Consider the following 15,299-nt stretch of genomic DNA (forward strand, 5'->3'; position numbering starts at 1 on the left):
CAGCAGCTGCGATCAGCTGAAATGCAGTAGCGACGAGCAAGACTGCACTGCAGCAGCTGCGGTCAGCTGGACTGCAGGAACTGCGAACATAGCTGGACTGTAATAGCTTCGATCAGCTGAACTGCAGCAGCGACGATCAAGACTGCATTGCAGCAGCTGCGGTCAGCTGGACTGCAGGAGAAGTGAGCAATGCTGCACTGCAGAAGATACAAGCAGAGATGGACTGCAGCAGCTTCGATCAGCTGGACTGCAGCAGCTGCTGATGGATTATACTTAAACAGTTCGATAAACCTGGGTGTAACAGTTATAAATAAAACCAGACTGCATCAGTTGCGTCCAACTGAGTACAGAATGGCTGAGCAAAACTGGACTGCATCAGTTGCGTCCAAATGAGTGCAGCAGTTGCTTAGAAACTGAATTACAACAGTTCGATCAACTTAGCTGTAGCAGTTTAATATTACTGATTGCAATAATTGCGTCAAAATATTAGGGTGTATGCTCGCCCCCTCTTAATCCTGTAACTCGTTGGAGGATTAAGAAGTTTGGGTTAACTTTTGTTTCAATTTTCAGAAGCTGAATTCCGCATTGCATTTAGGTGCTATGTAACTCGCCCCCAAGCGTATGGAGTGTTACGCAGCTCGCCCCAAGAGAGTTATTTTACACCATGAGGTGTTACATATCTCGCCCCCAAGTGATGGTCAGTCACATTAAAGTGATATGCAACTCACCCCATAAGATAGTGATTTTCATGTTGCTCAATGCTCGCACAAGGGTGCACTTCCTTGCTGCATTTTACTCGCGCATGAAATTTTGAAGCCGTATGCTATCTGGAATTCATGCGGGGAGGGGGGGGGGGGAATCCCACTATTCCAGATGCGCGCAGAATTGAAATGTGTGCATCTCCTCGTGAGAAAATGCTATCCACATTGTAGGTGTCCCATTGAATAAAATTATGAATGATTATATGAAAAGATGCGAAAATATGTAAATTGTATACGTACCATATTAAAAGTGTTATTGCGACTTCGTTTATGAGGTGATTAGGATGACCACTGGCTATGTTGATGTTTTCCAGCGACGATGACTAGTGTTGCTTCTTTAGCGTCTCAGCTTGACTCGGCAACTAGATTTGTCAGCTGGACTAGAAAGCAACAGTTATGATAAAAACTGGACTGCAGCGGTTACGATCAACTGGACTGTAGCATTCTTGAGGATAACTGGACTACGCTAGTTCGATCAACTGGACTGCAACAGTGTTAACTAGTACCGAACATGTGACTCGATGCAACAGTGTTCGCGAACATCGAATATGATATGTAGTTTTCACTTGATGGTAGTCGGTGACCGTGTGTGACGTCGCCGCTCGAAACCTCAAAAAATAAATTTTTTCAAACCCATGATTTTCACCTCCATGTTGTAGGGAATTGAAAAACGATTCCGATGAGCCAAATATCACTACATTCGGACTTAAAACGAAGAAGTTATTGACGAAACAAGATTCCCTAAAGTGCGCGTGCCGTGACTGACATGACAATGCTGACTGGACCGAAGATGCTGATGTGGCATGCTCTTTCCGCTGACGTGGCACGCCCTTGGTGCTGATGTGGCGTTGCTGACTGAACTAGCTGACGTGGTGGTCACTGACTGGATCAAGTTGCTGACGTGGCAGTCGCTGATTGGACCGGATGCTGACATGGCATGCTCTTGCTGTTGACATGGCACGCCCTTGATGCTGATGTGTCGTTGTTGACTGGAATACCATACTGACATGGCGGTCGCTGACTGGATCAAGCTGCTGACATGGCAGTCGTTGACTGGACCGGATGCTGACGTGGTATGCTCTTGTTGCTGACGTGGCACGCCCTTGCTGCTGATGTGTGGTTGCTGACGTGGCGGTCGCTGACTGGATCAAGATGCTGATGTGGAAGCCGCTGACTGGATCAGATGCTGACGTGTCACATGTTGATCATTGACGTGGCACGATGACACGACTAAAGTGGGTGAAGAAGACTCTGACGTGGTGGTCGCCGACCTTTGACGTCGTTTTTTTTTTGTTAAAAACTTTCTTCAACTGTGCGTTGCTTTAGACTTTTAGCAACTGTTCCTTTCTATACTTTCAGTAACTCGTGGGTGTTTTAGATCTTCTGCAACTGACTCGCGTTTTAGACCTCCTGCAACCGATCTTTGTTTTAGGCTTTCAGCAACGATTACAGGAATGGCCGCCGGCTTTCTCCTGATTTTTATTTATTTTTTCTTTTTTCTGAAAGTTTTCCCTAGGGTTTGCAAGCGCATAGAGATGCGGGAAACTAGACAAACTTGGACTTGAACATGTTGTGGATCGAACATCCCGCCAACAGTTTTAGCGATCTTTGCAGTGAGTCAATTTTGGTGGCTTGCGACTGTGAAGCTGGACTGGAGCAGTTGCGATCAACTGGACTGCAGCAGCTGCGATGAGCTGGACTGCAACGATTGAAATCAAAATTGGACCAAATCGTGTTGCGGATCGAATATACTGAAACAACTTTGATGATATTTTTACGCCATCTTTTATCGTGGGTACCGAACGTCCTGGGACCGGTTTTATCAGTCTTTGTAATGATGCAGTTTTAGTGGTTTCCGAAGATAATAGTTTCTGCAAATCTCGAACCGCGAATCTGGATTGCAACAGTTACGATCAACTGGACTGCAGTAACTGCGATTATATGGCCTGCAGCAGCTGTGATCAGCTGGGCTGTTACAATTGCGATCAAACTGGACTGCAGTAATGGTTTTTAACGGCATCCAAACTGCTTTATCATGAATCTGATTTTGAAGCTTCCAGAACATCTGATTTTGAAGCTTCCAGAACTACTTTTCTCAACGGGAAAACACGATCACTTTTATCGTAATCCCCTTAGTCGGCGCCAATGTTTGCACCCAGAAATATTTCCAAGCACTAAACACGATGATTTTGGTGTTGTTGATGAAAACAGGGCTGAAAATGCGGGGGTACAACAACCACACCCAATATTTATCTTAGCAATCTGTATGGACAAACTCCAATATACTTTCTAGAGAATCAACTAGACAGTCAGACTCAATCTAGAGAAAAGTATATCAAAGAGTTTATATCTCAATCTCTCGATTTGATCTATACTCAAGCAAATAGAAATATGCGAGTTTTTATCAAAGAGAGATAACTTGGATGATACCAAAGACCAATATCTAAGTGTCAATCAATTTAAATCAACAACCCAAAAGGTCAGATATTCTAATTGATTGAACAACGCACAACCTGTGATATTTCAATTATATAACACAATATAATGCTCGCCCCTCTTCTCTTCCCTCGGGACCTCCCTATTTATACAGTTGAATACCTAATTTCAATATAAACTTAAATGGCATTAACTTATCATTCATGCCTCACTGTTTAATTCTGCATGAAACTGCTCATTCATGCCTCCATGTTAAATTCTGCATGAAACTGCTCATTCACGCCTCCATGTTAAATTCTGCATGAAACTGCTCATTCATGCCTCCAAAATTAATTCTGCATGCTGGCATACTGGATTGATGATTGATAGTCATAATGGGCTGGTAGTATGGATGGAGACTGGCTGACAGCGCATCTGGCAACATGGATGGAAACTGGTTAGCAGCACATCTAGCAGCATGGCTAGAAACTGGTTGGAAGTGCGACAGAGTACTTGGCTGGAAATTGCTACTCTGTCGCACTCAATCTAGAGAAAAGTATATCAAAGATTTTATATCTCAATCTCTCGATTTGATCTATACTCAAGCAAATAGAAATCTGCGAGTCTTTATTAAATAGAGATAACGTGGATGGTACCAAAGACCAATATCCAAGTGTCGATAAATTTAAATCAACAACCCAAAAGGTCGGATATTCTAATTGATTGAATAACGCACAACCTGTGATATTTCAATTATATAACACAATATAATGCGGAATAGAAATAACACAGACACCAGAATTTTGTTAACGAGGAAACCACAAATGCAGAAAAACCCCGGGATCTAGTCCAGATTGAACACACACTGTGTTATGCCGCTACATACACTAGCCTACTACAAACTAACTTCGGTCTGGACTGTAGTTGAACCCCAATCAATCTCACTCTGATTCAAGGTACAGTTATGCTCCCTACGTCTCTGATCTCAGCATGATACTACGCACTTGATTCCCTTAGATGATCTCACCCACAACTAAGAGTTTCTTCAACCCAAAATCGAAGACTTTAATAAACAAATCTGTATCACACAGAAAATTCTATTGTAATAGATAAATCCGTCTCCCACGAATATACCTATGAGTTTTGTTCTGTCTTTTGATAAATCAAGGTGAAGAGGAACCAATTAATAACCTGGACTTATATTCCCGAAGAACAACCTAGAATTATCAATCACCTCACAATAAACTTAATCGACTAGCGAAACAAGTTATTGCGGAATCACAAAAGATGAGACGAAGATATTTATGATTACTTTTTATCTTGCCTATCGGAGATAGAAATCTTAAGCCAATTATTTCAATTGTACTCGTACGATAGAAACAACAAGATCAGATCACACAACTACGAGAAAGTAGTATCGGTCTAACTTCACAATCCCAATGAAGTCTTTAAGTCGTTAACCCGGTTTGAGAAAAGAAAACCAGAAGGTTAGAGGAGAATCCACTCTAGCTACAACTAGTATCACACGTAAAGTGTGGGGATTAGGTTTCCCAGTTGCAAGAGTTTTCCCTTATATAGTCTTTCAAATCAGGGTTTGCAATCACTGTTAGCTTAGTAACAAAGCATTCAATATTCACCGTTAGATGAAAACCTGATTAGGTTCCACCTAATATTTATCAACCATTAGATCGAAAACATAGCTTGTTATACACACATGAAATGCACGTTTCTAGGTTCGTGCAACCGTACCCAAACTTGTACATTAGTTGGTTCAACAATAGTTAACCAAATGGTTAGCCATATGATTACTTTCATATCAACCATATTCTTCTTCACCATAACTAGTTCAAATGACTCAAATGAACTAGTTAGAGAGTTGTTCAATTGCTTAGATCTTATGCAACTTCACAAGACACAATCGAAGCAAAAACGATTTGATTCACTCGAATCGGTTCATGAACTTTATATCCACAGTTTGCAAAAGAATTCCTTAATCAATATAAAGATGAGTTCAGGAACAATCGTTTTTAGACATAACCTACTCAAGTTCGCGGACTGGGTTCGCAGACTTAAGTTCCCGGAAGGAGTTTATAAACTCCAGCAGAAATTCTTGGGTTTGAGAACTTCTCCAGTTCGCGGACTGATCTTGCTGAGCGAGTTTTCAAAACTCCAGCAGATATTCTCGGACGAGAACCTCCGCCAGTTCGCGGACTGAGTTCGCAAACTGTGGAAACAACTCCGGTTCTCTTGATCAATAAAGTTCGCAAACTTTGGTTCAAGGAATATGAATTATACATATATGTGTTCCACAACAATTCTTATATCCATCAATGGTTATATAGTCTAAACTCTCATTTCAATCATTGAAACATTCTCAGAGGACGTTATATAGTTGTTATTCTCAAACCATTTTTCGTCAGAGCAATTTTCAAAGTGATTGAAACATATCATGACTTTTGTCACTAGGTAAAGATGAACTTGGTTAAAGCGAAAGCTTACCAACACATATTTCGAGAAATAGATAGGCGAGATAAACTCGGCTCGAAATGCCAAATGTGTATAATCTAAGTCTATGTAGCAAAACGACTTTTGTCTCAAGATAGGAGATAGAGTAAATATACTTTTGAGTGATAGATAAGTTCAAGTCTCCACATACCTTTTAGTTGATGAAGATCCACCGGTTCCTTGAGTAGTCCTTCGTCTTGTATGATGATTTCCATGGAGTTCTTGAGCTCAAGTACACTTTCTATCCTATTTCGAGACCTTAGCTATAGTAGACTAGAAATCAAGACTTATAGTTTTGATCACTAACATTGACAAACATGCTTGAGATAGCAACGCATGCGAGTTCGACCGAGCAATGCTCTAACAATCTCCCCCTTTGTCAGTTTTAGTGGCAAAACTATTAATACATATGGAATACAAAAAAGTTAAATACATTTTTGAAGCTCCTATTCCACATGCATAATCTTCAACATTACTCGAAATCTTCGTCACTTCCAAGTAATCCAATGATCCCAAAGGTTGTAATTTTAGCATCATCGTTGTTGACAATCCGTAGCTATAACAATGAGAAAACAGAGTTCTCGATCATTGTTGTACAGTGACATAATATCATTATGCAGTATCAAAGTTCAATTGTATCACAACTTTGACAACAATACTATGGTGATATGTATCACTCCCTCTTAGTCAATACTCCATCTCACATGGAAACCACTCCCCCTTACATAATGATCCGAAAACCATATGTATTTGTAGTGTGAACTACATATAATTCTCCCCCTTTTTTTCAATAAAATTGGCAAAGGTACAAGAACGGGATCCTAATGAAATTTCCGAAAGAGACATTTCATGACCAAAAGAAAGCATGTATCAACTTGTTCATTAGATGCAATCATAAAGCCGAAGCTAAATGCATTCATCAAGGAGTTTAAAGATACAAGATAACCCCTATAATATTCCACGGCTGCACTCTCCACAAAGATATGGCAATTAAGCACAAGTTCAATTAAGAACTCTCCCCCATAAAATGTCATTCCCGAAAGAACAACAAGAGCGACCTTAATTTCAAAAGAAAAGAAGGATTTCTTTGGACATAACAAATCTCATACGAATATGAATTTGAATCCAAAAATACTCAATTAAATTAACCACAAGAGAACCTATAATTGATTTAATCAGAAATGCTCAACATAAGAGAACTTATGGAGACTCAAATTTACTCCATTAGATTAATCACAAGAAAACTCATAAATAATCTAACCGGAATACACAAACAAATTAACTACAAAAAGTAATCAATTTAATTGGTCATACTCAACATAAGAGAAATTATGGAGCAATGACTAAGTTAATCATGAAAAACAATCAACCCAGTCAAGAATGCTCAAACATAAGAAACCTTATGGAGCCTTAACTAAATAACCAAACAAGATGATTAATTTAGTTGATTATGCTCGACATAAAGTACCTTACGGAACAACAACAAAGCTAATCATAAAATAATCAGCTTGGTCGTTAAGTGCTCAACATAAGACACATTACGGAGCCTCACAGTAATACACAAAAATATGGATCAGGGAAGATCAATAATGCGGAATACACAAGGATTCATTCTGTTTTCCATCATTATTTGCATAAAGACATACAATAGACATAATCCTTGCAAAGAAAAGATTTTAACCTATCTTCCATCAATAATTGACATAATAGGCTTAACTTTTGTACTTGTCAAAAGTCCATTCATTCTTTTATCAATATGTAAATATCGACTTACGAAAGACTTTACTTTTGACAAGGTATGGGACAATCAAGTTCACGGATGTAAACACACATATCCCATAAAAATATTGCAATATATAAAACCATAAAGATTAATACTGCAAAATCATCTTCCAAACAATTTTAGAATTTAAACAAGTAAATCTAAAAACAAGAAGATGGAAACGTTGGATATAGATATGTGTAATCACAATAATGGCTATTCCAAACTCTATTTATCCTTCTCAAAAAAAAGAATAAATTCTCATAAGAAGTTTACTAGGTATCAAGACAAACTCGTAATGCACATATAAGATGATTTGTCCCTAGAGGGTAGAATCAATCTTTTTCGCCCGGATTTACACCAAGAATAGCTACCAAAGGCGTATAAAAATATTTTCTTAACAAATAAGAACATACAAAGTCATTGCAACCATGCACCGTTGTTCACAAAAAATTATTGTGAACATTCAAGAATCCCATAGTAAAGCGAGCTACTATCCATTCTTGAACTTCCTTCTTTATGATTCACCAACAACATTCTTGTAAAAGATACAAATGAGCTTAGAATAATAGTACTCCAAAAATCCAAGTGCCCAAGTCTAAAAGAAGTGGAACAAGAGCGGTGAAACGGAGCAAAACACTCAAAAACAAGAGAAGGGACAAAAACCAATCTTATCTCATCCAAATTAAAGAATTCTCATATCCATTTTGAAGATAATTGAAAGAGGAAGATAATGCAAAAAGAATTAGGTCAATCCGTGTTCGGACGAGGAAGTTATGGCCAAAACATGTTCACCGAATATCGACGTCTACAGGCAAGTATGCACACGGGTTTGCGAACTTAAATGCCTGGAGTTTGATTTTAAACGATGGTAAGCATATATACCAGGTATGAGTACCATGGAGTCCAAACATCTCGAACTACTACTTTCAAACCTAAACACTTAAGAACCTTAGACACAGATCAAGTTAGGTAGAAATGAACAATAATCAAGGTACATGGATCAAAAAAACACAAATCTTGCTCAGTTTTATAGACATACCTTTTTAGAAGAATCCAGTTGAATTCTACAGCCTTACCGAACATAATCTGTGTGCCCCAATTCTCGTGCGTCCCTCACCGTATACATAACAAGGCATTCCTTGGTGAGGATGTACTTAAAACACAATCAAGTTGTGTTGGGGTGAACAATGTCTTTCTCACCACAAGTGACCTTTGGATTATCATGACAGAGATCGCTTTTAGAACCTTTCACATCCAGTTCCATTTTTCCAAAAAACTTGTTAAGTTCCAACATCATGGATATTGCCTTCTCCATAGTCATGGAATTTTCTGGAAGATCATTTCTTTTCACACTCAAAGCATCATTGACTTTCTTTGGTATCCACTTCTGAGTGCGTTTAGGAACGACCATAACCTTCTTCTCATTACTCTCTTCTAGAATTCTCGGAAGAGAATTAGATTGACTATTCTTTTGCAAGTTAGTCTTTCTCCAATTGGGAGTATCTGATCTTGTCTTTATCTTTACGAAGTTATCCTTTTGATAACCATTATGATTGTGAAAAAGATTCGTACAACGTTTATAGGAAAATCTAGGTTTATCATAGCACTGATTCCTTTGCCTAAAGGTTGGACAGTTACAACCTGTAACGTTAAGAGGATCAGTCTTAATATATGATCTTGGTTTCACAACTTCTTGTGATTCCCAAACAAGAACATCATGAAGTTTCTCATTCCTTACACGGAAACGACATCTCCTTTCCAGGTGACCTTTATTTCCGCAAAAGTGGCAAACATAGGGAATGTTCTTACCTCGATCTGTGTGTGCTAAATTTGGAGGTTGATAAACTTTGATCTTTTGAACCTTAACTTCCGGTGAAGGTATCTCACTTTTTCCATCAGTGGAAACCTTTTGTTGAGAAGAATCACTAGCCTTGAAAAATTTTACCTCTTTGCTAATACTTGGAGCATCTATTCCCTTATAGCCCAATCCTCGTGTATCAGGATGATTTTTACTTGCTCTTAGCATAGTGGTTAATTTCTTGAACTAGTATTGAACTTTTTCAAGTCATCTTCCAGCATCTTGATTTTATTAAGAGCAGCAGCTAAATCAGCCTCGAGGGGTTTTTCTCGAGCGAGACAAACACTTTCTCTGTCATCAAAACTAATTTGTTGAGAGTTAAACCTTTCTTCAGATTCTGCAAGTTTTTCTTCCAACAAAAAGTACTTTTCACAAAGACTATCATATTCAAGTGACTTCATACGTAGGTTTTCCTCAGAATCCTTGAGGATCGATTCATTAGAACGATTCGAAAAATAAACACCTGCGTAACATCTTCTCAATTTCTTTTTTTCTCGACAGAGAGGAGTCAGAAGAGGTGTGACATGAGAAGTTGTAATCTTGTTCATATTCCATGAATCCAAAAACTTAACATACTCTGAGACTTCCTCATCAACATCTCTATCAATATCTGAATCACCTTCATCAGAAAGTTCATCCAACTGTTCTTCTAGAAGAGTTTCCCAATCAACAGTTTTTACGTCAAGAGAATGTTTAGATATTGAGTTAGATGTGACGGTTGTCTCAGGTGAATCCAAGCTTTTAGAATCATCTGGTAATTTATGAACTGGTACGTTATTAGAGATAGACTCGTCCATAATTAGATCGCTACAAACACAGACTTATAAGGTCTTTACCGTGTTTGCCTGCTCTGATACCAATTGAAAAAGCGGGGCTACAACAACCGCACCCAATATTTCACTTAGCAATCTGTATGGACAAACTCCAATATACTTTCTATAGAATCAACTAGACAGTCAGACTCAATCTAGAGAAAAGTATATCAAAGAGTTTATATCTCAATCTCTCGATTTGATCTATACTCAAGCAAATAGAAATATGCGAGTTTTTATCAAAGAGAGATAACTTGGATGATACCAAAGACCAATATCTAAGTGTCAATCAATTTAAATCAACAACCCAAAAGGTCGGATATTCTAATTTATTGAACGATGCGCAACCTGTGATATTTCAGGTATATAACACAATATAATGCGGAATAGAAATAACACAGACACCATAATTTTGTTAACGAGGAAACCGCAAATGCAGAAAAACCCCGGGACCTAGTCCAGATTGAACACACACTGTATTATGCCGCTACATACATTAGCCTACTACAAACTAACTTCGATTTGGACTGTAGTTGAACCCCAATCAATCTCACATTGATCCAAGGTACATTGATGCTCCATACGTCTCTGATCCCAGCAGCATACTACGCACTTGATTCCCTTAGCTGATCTCACCCACAACTAAGAGTTGCTTCAACCCAAAATCGAAGACTTTAATAAACAAATTTGTATCACACAGAAAAGTCTATTGTAATAGATAAATCAGTCTCCCACGAATATACCTATGAGTTTTGTTCCATCTTTTGATAAATCAAGGTGAACGGGAACCAATTAATAACACGGACTTATATTCCCGAAGAACATCCTAGAATTATCAATCACCTCATAATAAACTTAATCGACTAGCGAAAAAAGTTATTATGGAATCACAAACGATGAGACGAAGATGTTTGTGATTACTTTTTATCTTGCCTATCGGAGATAGAAATCTCAAGCCAATTATTTCAATTGTACTCGTACGATAGAAATAGCAAGATCAGATCACACAACTACGAGAAAGTAGTATCGGTCTGGATTCACAATCCCAATGAAGTCTTTAAGTCGTTAACCCGGTTTGAGAAAAGAAAACCAGAGGGTTAAAGGAGAATCGACTCTAGCTATAACTAGTATCACATATAAAGTGTGGGGATTAGGTTTCCCAGTTTTAAGAGTTCTCCCTAATATAGTCTTTCAAATCAGGGTTTGGAATCAATGTTAGCTTAGTAACAAAGCATTCAATATTCACCGTTAGATGAAAACCTGATTAGATTCAAGCTAATATTTATCAACCGTTAGATCGAAAACATAACTTGTTATACACACATGCAATGCATGTTTTTAGGTTCGTGTAACTGTACCCAAACTTGTACATTAGTTGGTTCAAAAATAGTTAACCAAACAGTTAGCCATATGATTACTTTCATATCAACCATATTCTTATTCATCATAACTAGTTCAAATGACTCAAATGAACTAGTTAGAGAGTTGTTCAATTGCTTAGAACTTATGCAACTTCACAAGACACAATCGAAGCAAAAACGATTTGATTCACTAGAATCCGTTCATGAACTTTATAGCCACGGTTTGCAAAATCATTCCTTAATCAATATAAAGATGAGTTCAAGAACAATCGTTTTTAGACATAACCTACTCAAGTTTGCGGACTGGGTTCGCGGACTTAAGTTCCCGGAAGGAGTTCATAAACTCCAGCAGAAATTCTCGGGTTTGAGAACTTCGCCAGTTCACGGACTGAGTTCGTGGACTGATCTTGTTGAGTAAGTTTTCAAAACTCCCGCACATATTCTCGGACAAGAACCTCCGCCAGTTCGCGGACTGAGTTCACAGACTGAGTTCGCAAACTATGCAAACAACTTCGGTTCTCTTGATCAACAAAGTTCGCAAACTTTGGTTCAAGGAATATGACTTATACATATATGTGTTTCCGCAATAATAATTATATAGTCTAAACTCTCATTTCAATCATTGAACCATTCTCAGAGGACGTTATATAGTCGTTATTCACAAACCATTTTTCGTCAGAGTAATTTTCTAAGTGATTGAAACATATCATGACTTTCGTCACTAGGTATAGATGAACTTGGTTAAAGCGAAAGCTTACCAACACATGTTTCAATAAATAGATAGGCGAGATAAACTCGACTCGAAATACCAAATGTGTATAATCTAAGTCTATATAGCAAAACGACTTTTGTCTCAAGATAGGAGATATAGTAGATAGACTTTTGAGTGATAGATAAGTTCAAGTATGCACATAAATTTTAGTTGATGAATATCCACCGGTTCCTTGAGTATTCCTTCGTCTTGTGTGATGATTTCCATGGAGTTCTTGAGCTCAACTGCACTTTCTATCCTAGTCCGAGACCTTAGCTATAGTAGACTAGAAATCAAGACTTATAGTTTTGATCACTAACATTGACAAACATGCTTGAGATAGCAACGCATACGAGTTCGACCGAGCAATGCTCTAACAAGTGATAATAACAGAAAATAGTCAAGAATGACATAGACAAATTTAACGTGGTTCGGCATGGTTTGCCCACATCCACGGACGAATCCTTGGGGAGTGGTATTTTATTGATATTAGAATTACAATAGCATTTTTCTCTCATTGCTCGCACCTCTTCTCTTCCCTCATGACATCCCTATTTATACAATTGAATACCTAATTTCAATATAAATTTAAATGGCATTAACTGATCATTCATGCCTCCCTGTTTAATTCTGCATGAAACTGCTCATTCATGCCTCCATGTTAAATTCTGCATGAAACTGCTCATTCACGCCTCCATGTTAAATTCTGCATGAAACTGCTCATTCATGCCTCCAGAATTAATTCTACATGCTGGCATACTGGATTGATGATTGATAGGCATAATGGGCTGGTAGTATGGATGGAGACTGGCTGACAGCGCATCTGGCAACATGGATGGAAACTGGTTAGCATCACATCTAGCAGCATGACTAGAAACTGGTTGGACGTGCGACAAAGTACTTGGCTAGAAATTGGTTAGCAGCACTGCTGGCAATATGACTGAAAATTATATAGAGGTGCGACGTGCAACCTGACTTTGACAGTTGACCAACAGTTGACTTTCACCGTTGACCGAGCATTGACTTTGACCATTGACCGGTCTTTGTAATACTGGGCAGGATGGTGGGCTGCTTTGGTTGACTGGTTAGCGGGATTGGATGACAGCTACATTGGCCCATGCAACATTACGGCCCTATATGTGGCAATTTTACTCATGGTACAAACACAACTCTTAGTTGGTGTGACATCAGCTAAGGGAATCAATTGCGCAGAGTCCTGTTGGGATTCAAGAGGCGTAAGGAGCGGGAATATACCTTAATCGGTGGGATACCTTTATGGCTCAACTACATTCCCGTTTGAAGTTAATTGGTAGTAGGATAGTGTCTGTAGCGTCTTAATACAGTTTGGTGTTCAATCTGGACTAAGTCTTGGGGTTTTTCTGCATTTGCGGTTTCCTCGTTAACAAAACTTCTGGTGTCTGTGTTATTTCTTTTTCCGCATTATGTTTCTTATCTTTATAATTGAAATATCACAGGTTGTGCGTTAATCAATCATAGTAGATACATCCGACCTAGTTTGTTGGATACGACTTGATTGATTCTTGGATATTGGTCTTTAATACAGTCCAAGTAATCTCTTTGTAATTAGGTTCACGGAATTTGTTCTGTAAACGTTCTAATTTCAAAAAAGAGAGAGATATAACTCTAGATATTATTCCTTAATTGAGTTCTCGAAGTTGTATTGAGTTTGTCCATACAGATTGCCTAAAAAAAGGTTGGTGGTGTATTATGGTACCCCTGCGTTTTCAGACTAGAACATCGCTGCCACGGTGGGGAGGGCCGACCGAAGAAAAACGAAACACCGTCGACTGCATAGCGCATTATACATCTGTTTTTTGTTGGAATGTTATTTTTGAGGCATATACATCGTTTTAGTGGTTGCATGACCAAGTTAATGGAGGCATGAACCAAAATACGACGGTATAAACTATTATGCATCCTTTGTGGTCGCTCCTTAATTCGTTATGCATTTTTTTTGAATGATATATTTAGGCATATCACTTTTGATAACACAGAATGAAAATATCATTTTTCCTAACACGGCGTGAAAGATCATTTTTCCTGAGACGGTGTGAAAGTATCACTTTTCCTGACATGAAATGAAAGTATCATTTTTCCTGACACGGAGTGAAACTGTGAAAGTATCATTTTTCCAACACGGAGTGAAAGTGTCACTTTTCCTAACGCGGCGCGAAAATATCACTTTTTCTGACATGGCGCCAAAGTATCAATTTTTCTGATACTAGGTGAAAGTATCACTTTCACCCTAGGAAAATGGGAAGTATAGGAAATTATAATAATTGGACTAAAAGTGGTAGCCGTGAATATAAATAGAGATGAGGATAATTAAGGAAGTAGTTTTTAATTATAAGGGTACTCTTGTCCTTTCCTGTACGACGATAGGAGAATCAATTATTTTTATGAAATTGCAAATTCTTTATGAAATTTCAAATTTACGTTAAGCTTTCTTCGATAAAAAATGGTCATAAAAGGACTCCCAACCTGGGTTGCCCAGACGCTCCATTTTCTGAGTAGTGTTCGCGTCCGACTCTCGTCAGATATGGGACGCGTGTGAGACGCTGACACAAAGCGTGTCCGACGCACTAATTTGCATGTCCCGCGCGCGTGATATGGACGCACTAATAATTCGAGTTTGACGCGTCTTTTTTTTCATTTTCAATTAAACTTTTTCCTTTATTTTTACTATTATTAACTAAATGAAGAAAGACAAACATTTAGATCAATCATTTAGGCTGTGTTTGATAGGAATTAATTCCATGGAATTAACCATCTTTCCATGAAAATAGCGTGTTTTCCGTCGTTTGGTCAAAAATATGTTTCCATGGAATTGCAATAAAAGCATGGCCTAAAGTATGTTTTAAACTCAATTCCGTGGAATTCCATGGAAAGTCTTTCCTTGCCTCCCCCGGGAAACTGATTCCATGAAATTGTTTCCTTTCTCTGTTATCAAACACAGGCTTACGTCTTTATTAGGGTTTTGTTATTGGAAATGACATCATGTATACCCTTAGTTGGGCATGTAGCATCATTTTCTAATTTTTAGGAACGAA

This window comes from Papaver somniferum, chromosome 5 (assembly GCF_003573695.1).
Source record: "Papaver somniferum cultivar HN1 chromosome 5, ASM357369v1, whole genome shotgun sequence".
In the NCBI taxonomy this organism is placed as follows: Eukaryota; Viridiplantae; Streptophyta; class Magnoliopsida; order Ranunculales; family Papaveraceae; genus Papaver; species Papaver somniferum.